Here is a 15,774-nt window from a genome sequence, read left to right as displayed (position 1 = left end):
TACCGGGTCCTAATTTTGCCTCAGGGATTGGCCCCTGAGTGGTTCTCTCTTGAACCGGTGTTGACAGGGGATTACACGGTGGGCAGCTATTACAGGGAAGATGTGTTGTTTTTCTCCTCTGTGAAGGAGAGTGCCCCTCCAACTGTCCTACAACCTTGCATGGATTTCCTTAAAATAAGCATTCAATAAAAGATTAAGCAAAAAGTCCACCGCACCTTATATAAAATGGCTGAACTTTGGGTATCACAACCTCCAAGCAAAAACACACCCAAGTAAAACTTAGTTTAGGCCAATAAAATGATTGTGATCCATATACCATGGGGCTTTGTTTTGTTGTTAAGCATCTCAGTTTTTCTGTAAATATTACAAACCACGCAAAGACCTCGCCTCTTGTTTAAAACAAGTTAAGGTCAATAGCAACTCAGCTCTCATAACCTTTAATCATTCCCTTGCTGGATTTTTAGATTTTGCAATTTACTCCACCACACCACAGAACTAGTTGGCTCTTCCCTTGTTTCAGACATCAATAAAACAACAAGAGCGAAGTGTCAGACTACTGCAAGGACATGATTGATGGTGACCTTGTGAGAGCCTGGGATGGCACAGATGTGCAAACATGGTTGTGTGGTGGCTGTACGCTGAGACTGGCTGTGGTTTACTATGCTGCGATCAGCTTCTCTCTACCTCTCAGAAAGGGGACATTGAAAGTAGAGCGGATGAGGGGAGGGAAATTTGTCCTCAAATTTGGTTTCATTCAGCCTGCCATTTCTAGCAATGAAAATGCACTGTTCACCACGGCATACGAACCGCTTCAAAAGAAGTAGTGTCAGACATTCTGATAGGCAGTCCACATTCTATGCACAGCACTTCTTCCAAGGCATTTTCACATCCTGTCAAGACGAGTATTTGAAAAATCTCCATTACGGTGTGCAACGTTTATGTAATGTTCACTGAAGCTAAAACCCCGTGTCAAATAGTGTTGTATTACAGTTTGTTCCACCAAGGAAAACTATTCCAAGGGCTCACTGGAACTCTGACCCTGTTGCTTTTTATCTCAGCTCATTTCTGCACTTGAAAAGAAAGGGAATGATTTAGAGAGACATCCCTCCAGGTTCACATTTTGCTCTGTGGTTCTGGCCATGTTCTGGCTAAGCTTCTCTCCTCATCCCTCTTCCCATTGCTTTCTCATTAACAGATATTTTAAGAACCCTGATTTCTTAGTGTCACTAAATAATTGATTCCGCGAGATTATCATTTTTTAGTTTTAGACATTCACATTGCCCTCTTTCCACCAGTTATGAAAAACACCACTTTCATTCCCAACCTCCAGCAATCCCTACTCTGCTCCTTTAGAGGACCAAAACTCTGTTATAATAGCTTTCTACTGGATGCTTTCTAGCGTTGGCAGGAATGACACCTCTGTTCGCCCAATCCTGGGCTTCCTTTATGTATGTGTCACCTCAGGAGCTTATTAGAAAGGTGGTTTCGGGAATGAACTGCACTAGACTCACATTTTGCACTTCTGTAATGCCTTCCATCTAAGGATGTTAAAGTGCTTTGCAGTGAAATATTAACTAACCCTGCTCTATGCCCCTGTGAAGGCGGTTGGTAGTATCCACCCCCTCATTTACAAATGAGGAAATAGACACACAGTGATCTACCTAAGGTAACCCCAGAAAGTCTAGGGTAGAGCTGGGAAGTGGACTTGGTTCTCCCAGTCCTTAGGACCGTATGCAATTTTGAGAGATGTCTAGTTTTTGTTCATGGGCCAAGTGGTCCAAAGAGATGTATTTTTCTAAACTAGAAAAATAAATGGAAGCCACTCAAGAAGACTGGCCTTTCCCTCTGGTGGGCGGGGGGGCACATAACTCAAGGACCATACATGTTTAATTTCTCATGAGACGTTGTGAATCTGAACAAAACCCACTGCACTCAGTGGAAAGATTCACACTGAATTCAGTGAGCTTTGGATCTGCTGAGTTGACTGGTGGAGCCTGAGGCAGGGAGACACAGAGAAGGTTTAAGGCACAGCTGGTAATGAAACCCAGCCATAAGAAACATTTACAGACTGCTCTCTCTAGTACAAAATAAAGTGTCTAGGTTAAATAAATCTCACATCTGTCCCTGCTGTGGAATTCCCAGAAAGCCCCAATCGCATATTAAAAACCAACATTTACTGAGTGAAGCAGCTTTGTCGTAGCTTAAAATGTATCTTTTTGGCCTGCCTTTGAATAGGGATCTTCGCAAATATTTTATCATCTGCTCAAAAGTAATCCCATTTCTATTTCTCCTCGCTAAGCTTCCCCTTGTCCAGGCTATGAGGTCAGGCTCTCCTCAACCTCCCTGGTTTTGTTCATGGTATTCCAGCAAACTAGAGATGGAAAAGCCCATTAGGTCATCTAGTCTGTGGGGAACAGAGCAGAATTGGTACGCTTTAGCTGATCCAGTTTGCAGGAATTCCAGTCCATATGAATTCCTCCCCCTTGCTTGGGAGGCTGGTCCATGGGCTGACAGAGCTCCGCTTAGGAAGCTTTTTCTACTGAAAACAATAATGGAGAGACTTTTCTTAATGTCAGCTGTTGTATGCCCTTGGTTCATATTACATCACCCTATTGGCTCTCAATATTTACCGCTCTAAGCAGTAGCTCATTCTGGAAGGTGAGAGGTCAGAGTTGATGATCTGTTTTTTATTACATTACTTTGCCAGTTTTCTTTTGTGAGTCCCATAGTAAAACAGGGTATCATTTGCAAAGTCTGCACTTACTGCCCTCGCAGGGAAGGTACTACCTGCCTTGCCCCAGCAGTACTTCCCAAGCCTAAGATATCAGAGGTCTCACACCCACCCAATGCGCTTTGAGGCACCAGTCTTTCCCATTAATGTGATTGCTGCCAGCCAGAACTTTGGCATGTTCTATTAAACCCCCTCCCCTGCTCTACTGAAACTATCACAACAAGAGCCAAAAAGTAATACTATTGCATAAGCATTCTATCGATATTACTGCTTGTATGCAGTGTCAAAGGTGGGTCATACAACGTGTAGTGTCAAAGTGTCACAATATAAAACACTGTATGCTGTGGAAGTACTCATTTAGTGTCACTGCAAACGTGTCCCTTTGCTAAAAAGTCTGGGGTTGGGAGGGACAATCTGGCTGCTGGAGGTCAAACCATCTAGAGCCAGGAGTTAGATTTCTTAAGGGGCACATGACAACTGGTGTAGGGAACATGGCAGAGAGAAAGCGGTGCTGGGGTGCCAAGCACCTGGATTAGCAGATGGTGGAAGGAGGCCTAGTGACATTCAACCTGCTGCACTAGATGCTCTGGAAGAAACCAAGCATGGCTCTACAAGGGCAGACACACAGACTAAGCCAGTGTGATGTAATGGGCAGAGTACTTAACTCTTGAGTGACATTAGGGGGCTCGGAGGAGGTTTAGCATTTCTGCTTCCTCTCACTCCCCCTCATCTGACAGAGTATTCATAGACTCCCGCTGGGCAAACAGTTGAGTTTTAAGCAGAGAATTGTATCCTGTGTTCACTGGCCTCAAACAGCAGAAAACCTCCAGGCAGCAAAGTTAGAATCCAGTCACAATAGGGTCATTATTCCAAAGCCCAACCCATGCTGTCAAAGTAACTGTGTGGTATTGTCCTCCAATTAATCTCTGTCCAAGTGTGTGCAAAAGTGACTAATGAAGAGCTCACCCCTTGTCACACTACTGAGGGAAGTTACTTATTTGATCGGAAACAAGTTGCAGGTGACTGATTATTTGGTTGAAATTAGTTTTACAGCTTGGTTTATTTGCTGTTGGGTTGCACACTCCAATTTACCAGTTAACTTTGAATCTGGGAGGGGGAAATATGGCAGCAAAAGTACATTAGTAAAGTGAGAAGAAACATTGGCTGTTAAAGAAAAGCAGAGTGACACTAAAAATGTCAGGTCCAACCCGCCAGCTGTCTTAGGGCTACTGATGTAAGTGATGGAGTTATACCTGGGATGAGTCTAGCTCCCTATACAGGAAGATCAATAGAGTCCAGAAATAATGATGGAGAAAGCGATCCAAATGCAGCTTGTAAGAGACCAGAAGAAAGGATTAGAAGCTGAGAGTAGAGAGATCCCAGGTGTTCAACTCGAATATCTGCCTTTCTGTTATATGCGGTGGATCTTCCCCTACTTCCCTGCCCCCACCCATAATCACACCCTTACTTAAAATAGATATCCCAGGGTTTTAGGTCTCTGCCACAGCTGTGCCTCCAGCTGGTCTAGCCACAGAGAAGTCACCAGGGCTGTGGCTCTTTGCCTCTGTTTAGACTAGAAAAGCAGAATGGTTCTAGGTCTCAAATCACCACCACCACCAAGTCGCTCGGGAGAGTTTGAAGACGACAGTTAAGAGTAACAGGAACAAAGAGAGATTCTTCAACGGAGCCCTACCAGCTATATTTCCTATTCATTTTTTTTAAATTGCGCAACTTACATTCCATCAAATGAAGTGACTGTCCAGAACACAAGATAATCCGTAGTTCTGTTAGTGCACTTGATATGATACGCCACCGTGGTCAGGCTGTGCTCACAACCCACAATCACCTTTGAGTTGCAAACTTCCATTTTCTTCCCAAAGCGAGAGTGCTATTGAAACTGTAAAGACGATCGATTAAACATGCAGTGTGTTTCATTCTCTCTTTGGTTTGAAACTTCTTGAAGCACTTTTATAAAAGACGCGTCCTTCAGCCAACGTGCGTTTGGCCCCTATGCATGGAAAGGCCCACATCTGCATTTCTCCGTGCAGCGGGAAGCTATTTTGTGACGATGGTTTTTGTTCTACACAAAGGCACGCTTGCAATAAGTTTTTACGAATTTTGTACACCATGAGCTAAATTCCGGAGTTCCAAAATGTGAAGTGTGGCAACAAACAAAATGGATTTGTAGCACTCAGATCTCGTCATGTGATTTTATTTCTTCAACGAAGTTTGTTTACGATCAGCAACTTTGAAATACAGTCAAAATATTACTGGCTGTCTCGTTCTTTAAGGGTGGTGGGGTGGGGGTGAGGGGTTTGAGGGAGAGAGGAACAGCTGCATGTCCCATCTCTTGTTTGAAAGGGGAGCAAGGGAATCCCAGGAATTGTACTAAGAGCCAAAAACCTGACATCTTTAGTCAGTCTGCTCAGGCAAAGCTCACTGAGCTCCATGGGATCATTAGCAGAGAAGGAGCTTAGTGACAGAGGGCCTAAATCAACCCCTTGAGGGCTGGGTTGTGTACAGATCAGACCTCTTCTCTATGGAAATAAAACCTGGCCATGGCCAGGGCCTCATTTTCCAAGGACTTCCCCTGTGATCCAAGGCCCTGAGAAGGAAATAGGTGAATCGAGACACCCACGTTGTCTCCTGCCTAACCCCCAGATTTCTCCCTCCGCTGGAAAAAATACCAGCCCATGTGTATTATTAGTGAACCTCCCTCACACCAGTTACCCCTACTTCCTTTTACGAGAAGCACCGAGGGCAGCCAGTGACTGCATGAGCCCTGTGTCAGCATGGCTTCGGGAACCTGGGAGTAAGGAAGCACCAGGAGCACTGAGCTTCCGCACAGATGGCCCAAGCGTCCCACAGCCTGGGAATCACGGGATGGGTGGGCCAGCTCCACGTGCTGTCCCGTGGAGAGTGGAAACCCTGCTTGTCTTCCCTAGTGCTGGAGAAACGTTCAGGAAGAAAAATCCCTGGGTGTGGTGATTAGGCTGTGCACGAGGTCCAAAAGCTCAGCTCCCACATGTAGATGCAATCCTAAGCCATCATTTTGTCCCCGTACTCCTGATTGCACTACTACTGTAAGAACAGCCGTAGTAGATGAGACCAAAAAGGCCCATTTAGCCAAGGATCCTGTCTTCCAAAAATGGCCAATGCCTGGTACTCCAAAGGAATTACCAAAACAGATAATCAAGTGATCACTTCCCTATCACCCATTCCTAGCATCGGACAAACAGAAGGCAGGGACACCATCCTTGCCCATCCTGGCTAATCGCTGTTGATGGACCTATCCTCCATGAAGTTATCTAGCTCTTCTTTGAACCCTGTTGCAGAAGGCTTGTCCCATACAAACTACAGTAACAGGCTGCAATTCATTCCTGCAAAGCTTAATGTACTGTCACATGTCATTAGCTTAATGTAATGTGACCTTTCTTCTTGCTGGGCTGATACAGAAGTTCAGGCTTCCCTGTGAAGTCACTAGCTTAGCAATAAAGCTGATCAGAATCCTGTACACACATCCCATGGGAAAATTCTACAAAAAGATTGAAAATTTTAGTTTTCAAGCTTTCCATGGTAATTCAACTTCTCAGGGGGTTGGGGGCTGAGGAACATGAAAAACTTCCAGCTGAGCACAGAACGTTCCAATTAGAAAACGTTTTCATGGTGCCTTATGTTTTTATTCTCCTCTATGGGACAGATTCTGGTGAGACTTCCCCCCCCCCATTCCCATGATGCATTTCAGTTTCTCCACTTGCTAAGCCATCATGGTGAATTATGGAAGTTCCTGAAAAAGACAGGAGGGACATTCCGCCAGACACCTAGACCACAGGTCCCGTGAGGCACCAGGGCAACACTTCTGAATCAAAAGTGTTTTAATACAGTAAACGCTTCTTAACTGGTATTCAAGCAACCAGTACTCTGAAATAAACTGCACTGCCACCAGGTGTTATCCCAGCGCCCAGGCTGGGGGCTGCTGAGAACCAGCAGGAAGGGTGGTCAGTGCATGGGGAGCCAGTGCCCTCCTTCCTCCCTGCACGCACCATGGCCTGGGCCTGAGCTGCTGGGGGCTGCTCAACTGTAGCAGGACCTGGCTCCCCCACTTCCTCTCCTCCTGAGTGACAGCGCAGTCAGGTCCTGAGCTGCTGGAAACCCCTCCAGAGAACGCAGCGGGATGGGTGGCCGGAGCCAGCGCATCCCCACCCTGCCCTTACATGCAGCAGTATAGCCAGAGCCTCACCTGCTGAGCCCCCACGCAGGGAGTGTGGAGTGGGCTGCGCAGGCACTCTAGGGACCAGGCTGCCAAGGGCTTCGGGGAGGGGAGCGCTGCTGGGGCGCATCCCCCACTGTCGGAACTGGTGGCAAGGGATCCCTCTATTAACCATCATATTTTCATATCCGGCAGCCTCCTGGTCCCGGGGCTGCTGGATATGAACATTTCCTGGAGAAGGAACAACCATCTCAAAACCGAAGTCAAACTTTTCTACAGAAAAACACCAGACTTTGCAAAAGCGTGTTTAGTCTAAAATGAGTTTTTCAGAAAGTTTTCAACCAGTCCCATGTGCACACGCACACTGCCTTTAGCATGCTGAGGTAAAGCCGACGTCATAGGCCTCCATGAAATTACTAGCTCAACATCCCTGAATTGTTTGGCCAATATCAAAGCATCCCCCCTGCCCCGATGAATGGAGAGCTGCCCCAGTGCGTCCCCTTCTTCTATTCCCCACACCTCTTCACAAGGGTATCAGATAGAGAGGAGCGTAATACTCCACACGATCAGACTGGAAGCAGCAAATGATCTTTAAAATGCTAATTGAACAAGGCAAGAATAGGGAAATCATGAAGTCCAGAATCTGATTAACACTGAAACCCAAATTCATGCACAAAAATTTAATATGGTCATTTAAACAATACCACCCACTTGTCCCGGACCAGGGGGCTATGCTAATGCAGTCTGCCATGAAATTTACCATGGAAGCATTTTTAACTTGTTCCAACAATGTAACATTTTAAATTAAAACTAAATTTAAGATTCCTTTTTGCTGGGCTGGCTGAGCTGATCCTCTTCTACTTTCCTATCTAAAGAGAGGTGAAGGGTGGAAGATGTCTAGGCACAGATAGTGCCAAGAAAATGACCCTACATATTAGACTTGTACCGGAGAAGTAGCCGAGTTAGTCTCTGTCTTCAAAAACAACAAGTAGTCCTGTGGCACCTTATAGGCTAGCATATTTTGGAGCATGAGCTTTTGTGGGCAAAGACCCACTTTGTCACATGCCTCTGACAAAGCAGGTCTTTGCCCACGAAAGTTTACGCTCCAAAATATTAACCTTGGGCATTCTAAATCACCGGTCACCCAAGGTTCTCAAAGCAAACGACCTTCATTGATGACAAATTTTGAAGGAATTCCTGGCCTCACTCAGCTCTTCTCTGCGTTGTTCAGATAAGAAAAATGAAAGCAAGGCCCAGATTCTCTAAAGGCAATTAGGCTCCAAATTTATACTGATTTAGCTAGTAGCTGAAATACCTTTGAGGAGCTGAACCTAAATTACTTACTCAAGATTTCACGGGTGAGTTGCTGGAGAAGCCAGAAGGAATATCAAAATTCCTGGACTCCCTGTCCTGTGTTTTTAACCAGCAGACCTGGCCTCTATTCCATGTTGTTGAACAGGGCCATATCCTGGGATTATGGATCCAAACAAGTAGGCTACATCTACATTTGCATTCCTCTTTCAAAAGAGGAGTGCAAAGGAAATCAGAAATGCAAATGAAGTGCTGATTTACATATCTCACACTTAATTTGCATAATGTCATTTCAAAAGAGATTCTTTCTAAAGAAAAAAACAGTGTAGATGTGACTCTTTCAAAAATAAACCCCATTTTTGAAAGAACCATTATTCCTATTTAACTCTTCTTGCTATTTTGATTGCCAGCCTCTGGCCTGTACAGCAGTGCCTCAGTTTACACAAGAGTTGTATTCCATGCACCACCGTGTAACTGGAATTTCGCATAAGTTGGGGGGTGGCTTTTTCCCCAGCAGAATGCACGTTCTGCAGCCAGGGAAGCAGCAGGAGCACCTGGAGCTCCTTTGGAAAGGTAAGACCAGGGGTTAGGGAGCAATGGGGGAGGGTTAAGCCTGGCAGTGGGCTGGGGCCATGGGAGAGGGGCAGAAGGGTTAATCCTGGGGCGGGTCAGGACTACAGGGGGGCAGGGGGTGGAGTTGAGCCGGAGCCACTAGTGTGTGTGGGGACAGTCGAACCGGGGCTGGGGGGATTGAGCTGGACAGCCATGTGTTGGGGTGGTGAGCTGGGCTGGGGGTGGGAGGGAGAGGGTGTTGAACTGGGGCTACGCATGGGGGGTTGAGCCTGAGCAGGATTTGGGGAGTGGAGGGGGGAGGGTTGAACCAAGGCCACTTAGGGCCAGAGGGCGGGGAGAGGATTTAAGCCAGGGCCAGGGGGAGCGAGATTTTGAGTTGCGCTTAACTTGTGAGTTAAGCGCAACTCGGTATCACACATTTCAAGGGTTTACTGTACTGACCTTGGATGGGGCTAGTATGCATACACAGATGTTTACTTTTCCCACTGCAGTATTTTTATGGTGTTTGCCCTTCATGCAAAGCTCCAGGTTAGCAGTCCTGGCCATCCAAGTTGTCTCTCTAGCCCCAAAGCAAGCAGCAGAAACAACCATGGAAGTGAATCCCCTACGCGGACACAGAGCCCTCTACCTGTACAAGGGAGCAGGCAACTCACATTCCACAAGTCAATCTGTCCCTCTTGGCAGCTGGCACTAATTGTCACACCTGCAATAGCTGCTTTGCAAAGGTGAGAGTTTGTGTACCAGGGACCTGACACGGCAAATCAGCCCCTTTCTCTTAGGCCAGACAAGCAACATGTTAATTTGCAGTTGCTGTGCTCCTGGGCTGCAGTTGAATATAGAATCTTTCACTGACGGTTTTACCATGAACCTCAAAGGCACCCGGCCTCCTCAAAGCAGCAAGAGCTAAAGAAAGAAGATTTGGAAAAAGTCGCAGTGTTATCTTGGATCCAGAGGGAAATTCGCAAAACAAAGCAAGTTTTGCCTCGTTCTGTTTGGAAGAAGTAAAAAAAAAAAAACAAAAAAAACCCCAAAAAACATTACCCCCAGAGAAGTTACTCATGTCTTTGATTTTGTGTGCATACAAATAGCATCTGCAGTCACCACCCAGGATAAAATTACAAGGGTTATCAACCCTCAGGCTGCAGGGCAAAATCTGATCAGCAGCTGGGGTCAGGAACATATTTCCTGCAGAGCACACACTTCCCCAATTATGAATGCCCTCTGAAGCATCCAACACAGATCACAGAGACCGGATGGTGTAAGTGCAGTGGCTACTAGCCTCTTCCTGTCACAGACACTTCTACACACTGGAAATTAAGACTTGTATATAGACCCCTACGAATGCTCTCACATATTGCCAGTAGAACTCCAGCTATGTGGAAAATGCAGGTCCTTAAAGAGCTGAATTTCCAGATTCACATTTCAGCCTCCACCGTATGTTCCCGCATCCCTCCTGAGAGTGGAAAAAGCAATGTGTTAGCAGCCAGTCTCCCTCACATTAGGATACACTGTCCTTGCTTCTCCTCTACCGTTGTTTCCACAGCTTAGCCCTCTCATAACATCACATCTTCGCTGTGTTCCATTCCATAGCTATTGCCTTCTGGAAGTGGATGGAATGGAAACATCTGAGAAATTAAGCATCATTATGTCCTTATAGCCCTCTTTTATATTTTCACCTTCTGAAAAACAGCAGGCAAAGTGTGGCTCTCTTCTGAGAGGCTATTCCAACAATAGCATCGCAAGGTTCCATTAGCTCATCTTCTGGTCAAACAAATATTTCAATAGCATTTGTTGAACTAAAGTGGTAGCAATCCAGTACAGGCTGAACCACTCTAATCCAGCATGCTTGGGACCTGACTGGTGCTGAACAAAAGAATTTGCCAAACCACAGTAGGTTAATATTGTCTAGCACATCACCAACACTTCCACAGCTGACTGGGCTCTTACAAGACATTTAGGGGTAAATTACAGATAAACAACAGCACAGAACACAGAGAGCCAGGACTGGTGAATGTAAACAAACTTCATGAGACCACAGGAAATTCGGCCATGCTCGTGATAAGCGGACATCCAGCTAACTAAAAAACACGGTGGACCACCAATGTTGCTTGACCAGAGAGGTTCAACCCTGTAGCAAGTTTCATGGCCAGCAAATGCTCACTGGGGTCTGCCTCGCCCAGGCTCTTCTATCGCTATGTACCACTAGCAGAGGCAGGAAAATGGACCCCCAATGCAAGTTTTCTTTTGGGGGGGGCACGTGCCCAAATAAACTCACTTCTGTAACCCCACTGCCACACTTGTGCCTATCTTCCTACCCTGGATCTGCTCCCTTGCCTGTCTCCCACCAATCCCCACCCCACCATCTGCACAGACCCTCCCCCAGGGCTGCTGCCGGTAGAGCTGGCTCTGCTGCCCACCAAGGCCAGAACGGGGTTGCAGGAGCCAGCCGCCATCACAGCTGTTGCCACCAGAGCAAGCGTTAGAGTCATTAGGGAGAGCATCACCCCCCGTGCTCCTGAATGCATTTCAGTTTGTTCCAGAAATGGGAGGGGAGCAGGGACCTCTGACCAACATAGAGTCTCAGCCATGGACGAACTCACTAGCCTGAATTCATGGCAGTGGCTCCAATTTGGAGGCCCCCTCCCTGAGGAAGTTCAAACGTGGTCAGCAGGGAGAGGGTGGAACAGCAATATAGACTGAAATGCAATGGGGGTAAGGAAAGCATCCACAAATGGGAAAGCAGAATGGTTAGAGGGGCAATGTGAAGATACAGAGAGGTATTAGGGTGAGTGTAAGACCGGGGAAGTGTATAAGATGATCAGGAATATTAATAGGAAGTGGCAGCTGAAGCAGACGGTGATCAAAGATGAGAACGAAGAGGTGCTCATGAACAAGGAGAAGGTTGTGCAGCAGTGGACAAGGTATTGCACCGATTTGTACAAAGCAAGTTGGACCTGAGTGTCTCAGAGAGCTGAGAGAAGAAGAAGAACTGAATGAGAGATCTCCACTCAGCATTGAGAGCGAGACTGATATTTTGAAGGAGGAAATGGAAAGAGCAGTGAAATGACTAAAGAAACAAGAGCAGCCCTGGAAATGATAAGATCACGGGAGAGATGATCAAATACAGCTGAGGAAGTGGGATTCAGGGAATACACTGACTATGTAATATAGCATGGAAAGAAGGGAAGGCACCTAAGGAATGGACGAGGTCTGCGATAGTGACAGTACACAAGAAAGCAAGCACGCTGGAGTGCACCAACTACAGAACGATGGCCCTAACGAGTCATCTAGGCAAGGTGCCGATGATACTGACTGAGAGACTAAGATCACAGATAGATGAACGTCTACTGGATGAGCAAGCGGGGTGCAGGCAAGATAGACATACCATACATGCCATACAGCAGATATTGGCACTAAGACTGATAGCAGAGAAAGCTCAATGAAAGAACATCTACAACTGCTTTGTCGTTTTTCAGAAGGCATTTGACAGTATAGGTGAGAAAGTGACTTGGGTGGTGGTGGAGTCATATGGAGTGGATAGCAGACTGATAGTTGTTGAAAGATATCAATAACAATGTGGAGGCAGCGGTGAGAACATGCAGCGAATTGGGAAGTTGGTTTAGAACAAGTAGAGGTACAAGACAAGGAGATCAGATATTGATGCTACAAATCAAAGTCAAACATCCTGTAGGTGAAACAAAACCAAAGACCAAAGGCCGTGTACAACCACAGGTACAACAGTGAAGCAGATCATCTTCCTGCTGAAATAGATCTGATGTTTCCATCTTACAAAACTGAATCCTGAAAGCAATTCCCATCACCAGAACAACTGCACGTGCTTTGGGGAAATAGAAGCAGGAGCGTCGTAAACAAAACAAGAATTAATTCTTCCTCTTTACTCAGCACTGATAAGGCCTCAACTGGTGTCTTGGGCCCAAATATGGGCATGAAACTTGGGGAAAGATGTGGGGAAAAAATAGAGAATTTCCAGAGGAGAACAACCAATAAAGGTGTAGAATAGGATTTCTCAACTGCAGAATGGGATTTCTCAACCTTTTCCTCTCACGCCAGCAGGGGGCATGTACTTTTGGACTCTGGGAAGGCCCCACATGAATAGTTTGACTTCTATCTGGGGGTCAGGGACTGGTGGGACTCAGGCCAACACCACGTTGGGGTCTGCAGAGGGTGTGCCACCTCCTCCCTGGGACTCACTTCAGTAGGTCACCCACGTCCCTGGACTGAGGGAGGGGAGGGCTCAGCTCAAAGAGTTTGAAAGGAGTTGAGGGTGCAGGGAGGGGTAGCTAGGAGTCGTGTGCTGGCAGAGCAGAAGCTCAGTGAGGGTGCAAGGGGAGAGGCAGCTCAGAGCGGGGAGCCTCCCCCTCTGCCATGCAGGTTCTGCTCCCCAAAGACTGCCAGCACCTGAGGCAGGTCCTCCCCATCCCCTCTTCCTACCCTACACCCCCACCCTGCCAGGAAGTTCTGACAAGTTGTGCGAGCAGACAAAAGGGGGCTGAAGCACAGCTGCGATCCTTGGCAGTACCAGCAGCAGGAGATGGGGTGGGGGAGCCCCAGCTCCATGGCAAGAGCCAGAGCAGCAGCTGCAGCCCTGCACTCCTGCACCTCTGGCTTCCTACCTCCAGCCTTACCAAAGGGCAGGGCTTGAGGTGAAAAGAAGGAGGTCGTGCGGAGCTGTCCCTGGGACTTCCTGCCCGTGGGTAAGGCGCTGCGGTTTGGGGCGGTTTTGCTTTGCTTTCTTAATACTGACCCTACTGAAGGAGATGTGGGCATTAAAAGAAGCATTTGGTAAGCTTTGGGGCAATAAGAGGGGCAGAGGCTGCATCTTTGTGTGACTGACTGCTCACAGGAAGACTCGAACCTGAGACCTCTGGAATTTAATTCAGGAGCCTTTACAGTTTGAGCTAAAAGTCAGGGGGCTCTCAGCTCAGGCTGTAAAGATGATTCATTCACTCTCCCTCCCTCCCTCCCCCTCTCTGTGGTCTAGGTGCCACTACATGGGACAGTGAATCACAGTCAGTAGTTGTGTGGGTTGTGAGACTAGCTAGCTGGTGTTCCATTCTGTTACTATAGATTAGAACCCAAAGACACGTCTGCACAGGAATACAAAGAGGCCCGTGCCACGATCAGAGCTGAGAGAGGATGACAAGCCAAAATCAGAGATTCTCTTTCAGGCGAGGGATACACAAACATATGTACCTGGCACATCAGTTTATCAGAGTTTTGCTGCATGCTGAGGAAGATTAGAAAAGGCTAGTCTGGACCTGAAGTTTGCAACTTTGCAGGCAACATTTATATATTTTGCAGACTATTACCATTTTTTGGAAAAACTGTAGTGATTGAATCTAACAGTTATCTTTATCCTCAAACTAGATACAGTTCTGCAAAGGGAAGAAGAACTTGATGATGTATTTCATGGCCCTGAAGTGGACAGGAGTGATGTAGTAAATAAATTGAGACCTTTACATCTAAATGCTCCCTGCAAGATTAGCTAGGTACTTTGAATGAAAGCCACCAAAATAAGGATGGTAAATATTCAGAGCATAAACGAATTCTCGGAAAAATGAAACGCCTGTCACTGAATACAGGAGTAGCAAACAAAAAACCAAAACCACACCCAACCAACCCACAAACAAAAAAAACCCTCTTTGACTAGCTTGGATGTTCTACCTCTTTCTGTGGGGCCCCATGTGGCATGTCTGCTACTATGCTCTGCTCCTTAAATCTACCCGGGAACAATCTACAATAGTACTGAACAACCAGTAGTAGCAAATGCTGGAAATGAAGTTGAACAAGCAACCAGCAGAGTAAGGTAGAACCATTTAGCTTAATCAGAAAGTCATTCATAGCTTTAACCCAGAGTTGGCTCTCTAGGCAATGCAGTGCTGGGGGAGCTATTCAAGTGATGCTGATATATGTATACTTTACTTGGCTGTTGTACAAGTTGCTGAATATCTATATTCACAATATTGGCTGAGGTTGCTAAAGTAAACAGCAGCCAGAGGGCTTTAATAAATCATCAATATTTATGAGGCTTCTCTTAATTGGGATGACTGCAGCCAATTTCAAGGTGGCGTGCATGAGACCAGTTTTAAAGATGGCATTTGTACTGCCCAGTATGCTTTTGCCTTCTGCATGAGCTGATCCATGACAGGCAGAGACTCTCTCTCGACTTAACGGCTCTACTTCTGATGAGCTGTGAAGCTGCCACTCTTACTGTTGCAGCAAGCACTGACCCTGCATGTTTTGCTGCTGCTTCCTGAGAGGATGCCCCCAGACTCAGCAGCAGAGCTGTCTTTGGATGCAGAACAGGCTCCTCTGGGTAAGGTCAGTGCCTGGTGCACAGGAGGTTCAGGGTGACCAAATTGAGCCTTTGAATGGGAGTTGTGGTTCCTAGGGCCAGATTTGCACCTGAGCAACACTGACTAGAACCAATCTGTCTACTGAGTGCAAGACCACTGGAGAGGACCTGCACCCTCAGCAGCTCTTACCCTCTCTTTTGGAAAGGGGTAATTTGCCCTGCCTCTGGCAACAGCTGAACATGAGGCCTCAGACTTTTCCACCCAAGCAAAGGCCCACAAGCACCATGAAACAGACTCAGCCATCCTCCCCTTTGTTTGCAATGGCAAGACTTCAGTTCTGTGGAGGCCACTCAACTTCCCCAGGTTATGGTTCTCCCCCCTAAGACTCACCATTCTCCCCTTCTCTGTTACTGCCTCTTGCTATTTGCCCCAATCCCTAAATGGTCTCCTCAAGGACTGAACTCACAACCCTGGGTTTAGCAGGCCAATGCTCAAACCACTGAGCTATCCCCACCCCTCTGAAAAAATATAATGGAGATACACATCTCCTAGAACTGGAAGAGCCCTCGGGAGGTCATCTAGTCCAGTCCCCTGCCCTCTCAGCAGGACCAAGCACCATCCCTGTCTAGCTA

The sequence above is a fragment of the Carettochelys insculpta genome, chromosome 3, assembly GCF_033958435.1.
Source record: "Carettochelys insculpta isolate YL-2023 chromosome 3, ASM3395843v1, whole genome shotgun sequence".
NCBI classification, from domain to species: Eukaryota; Metazoa; Chordata; order Testudines; family Carettochelyidae; genus Carettochelys; species Carettochelys insculpta.
This window is presented reverse-complemented; position numbering follows the sequence as displayed.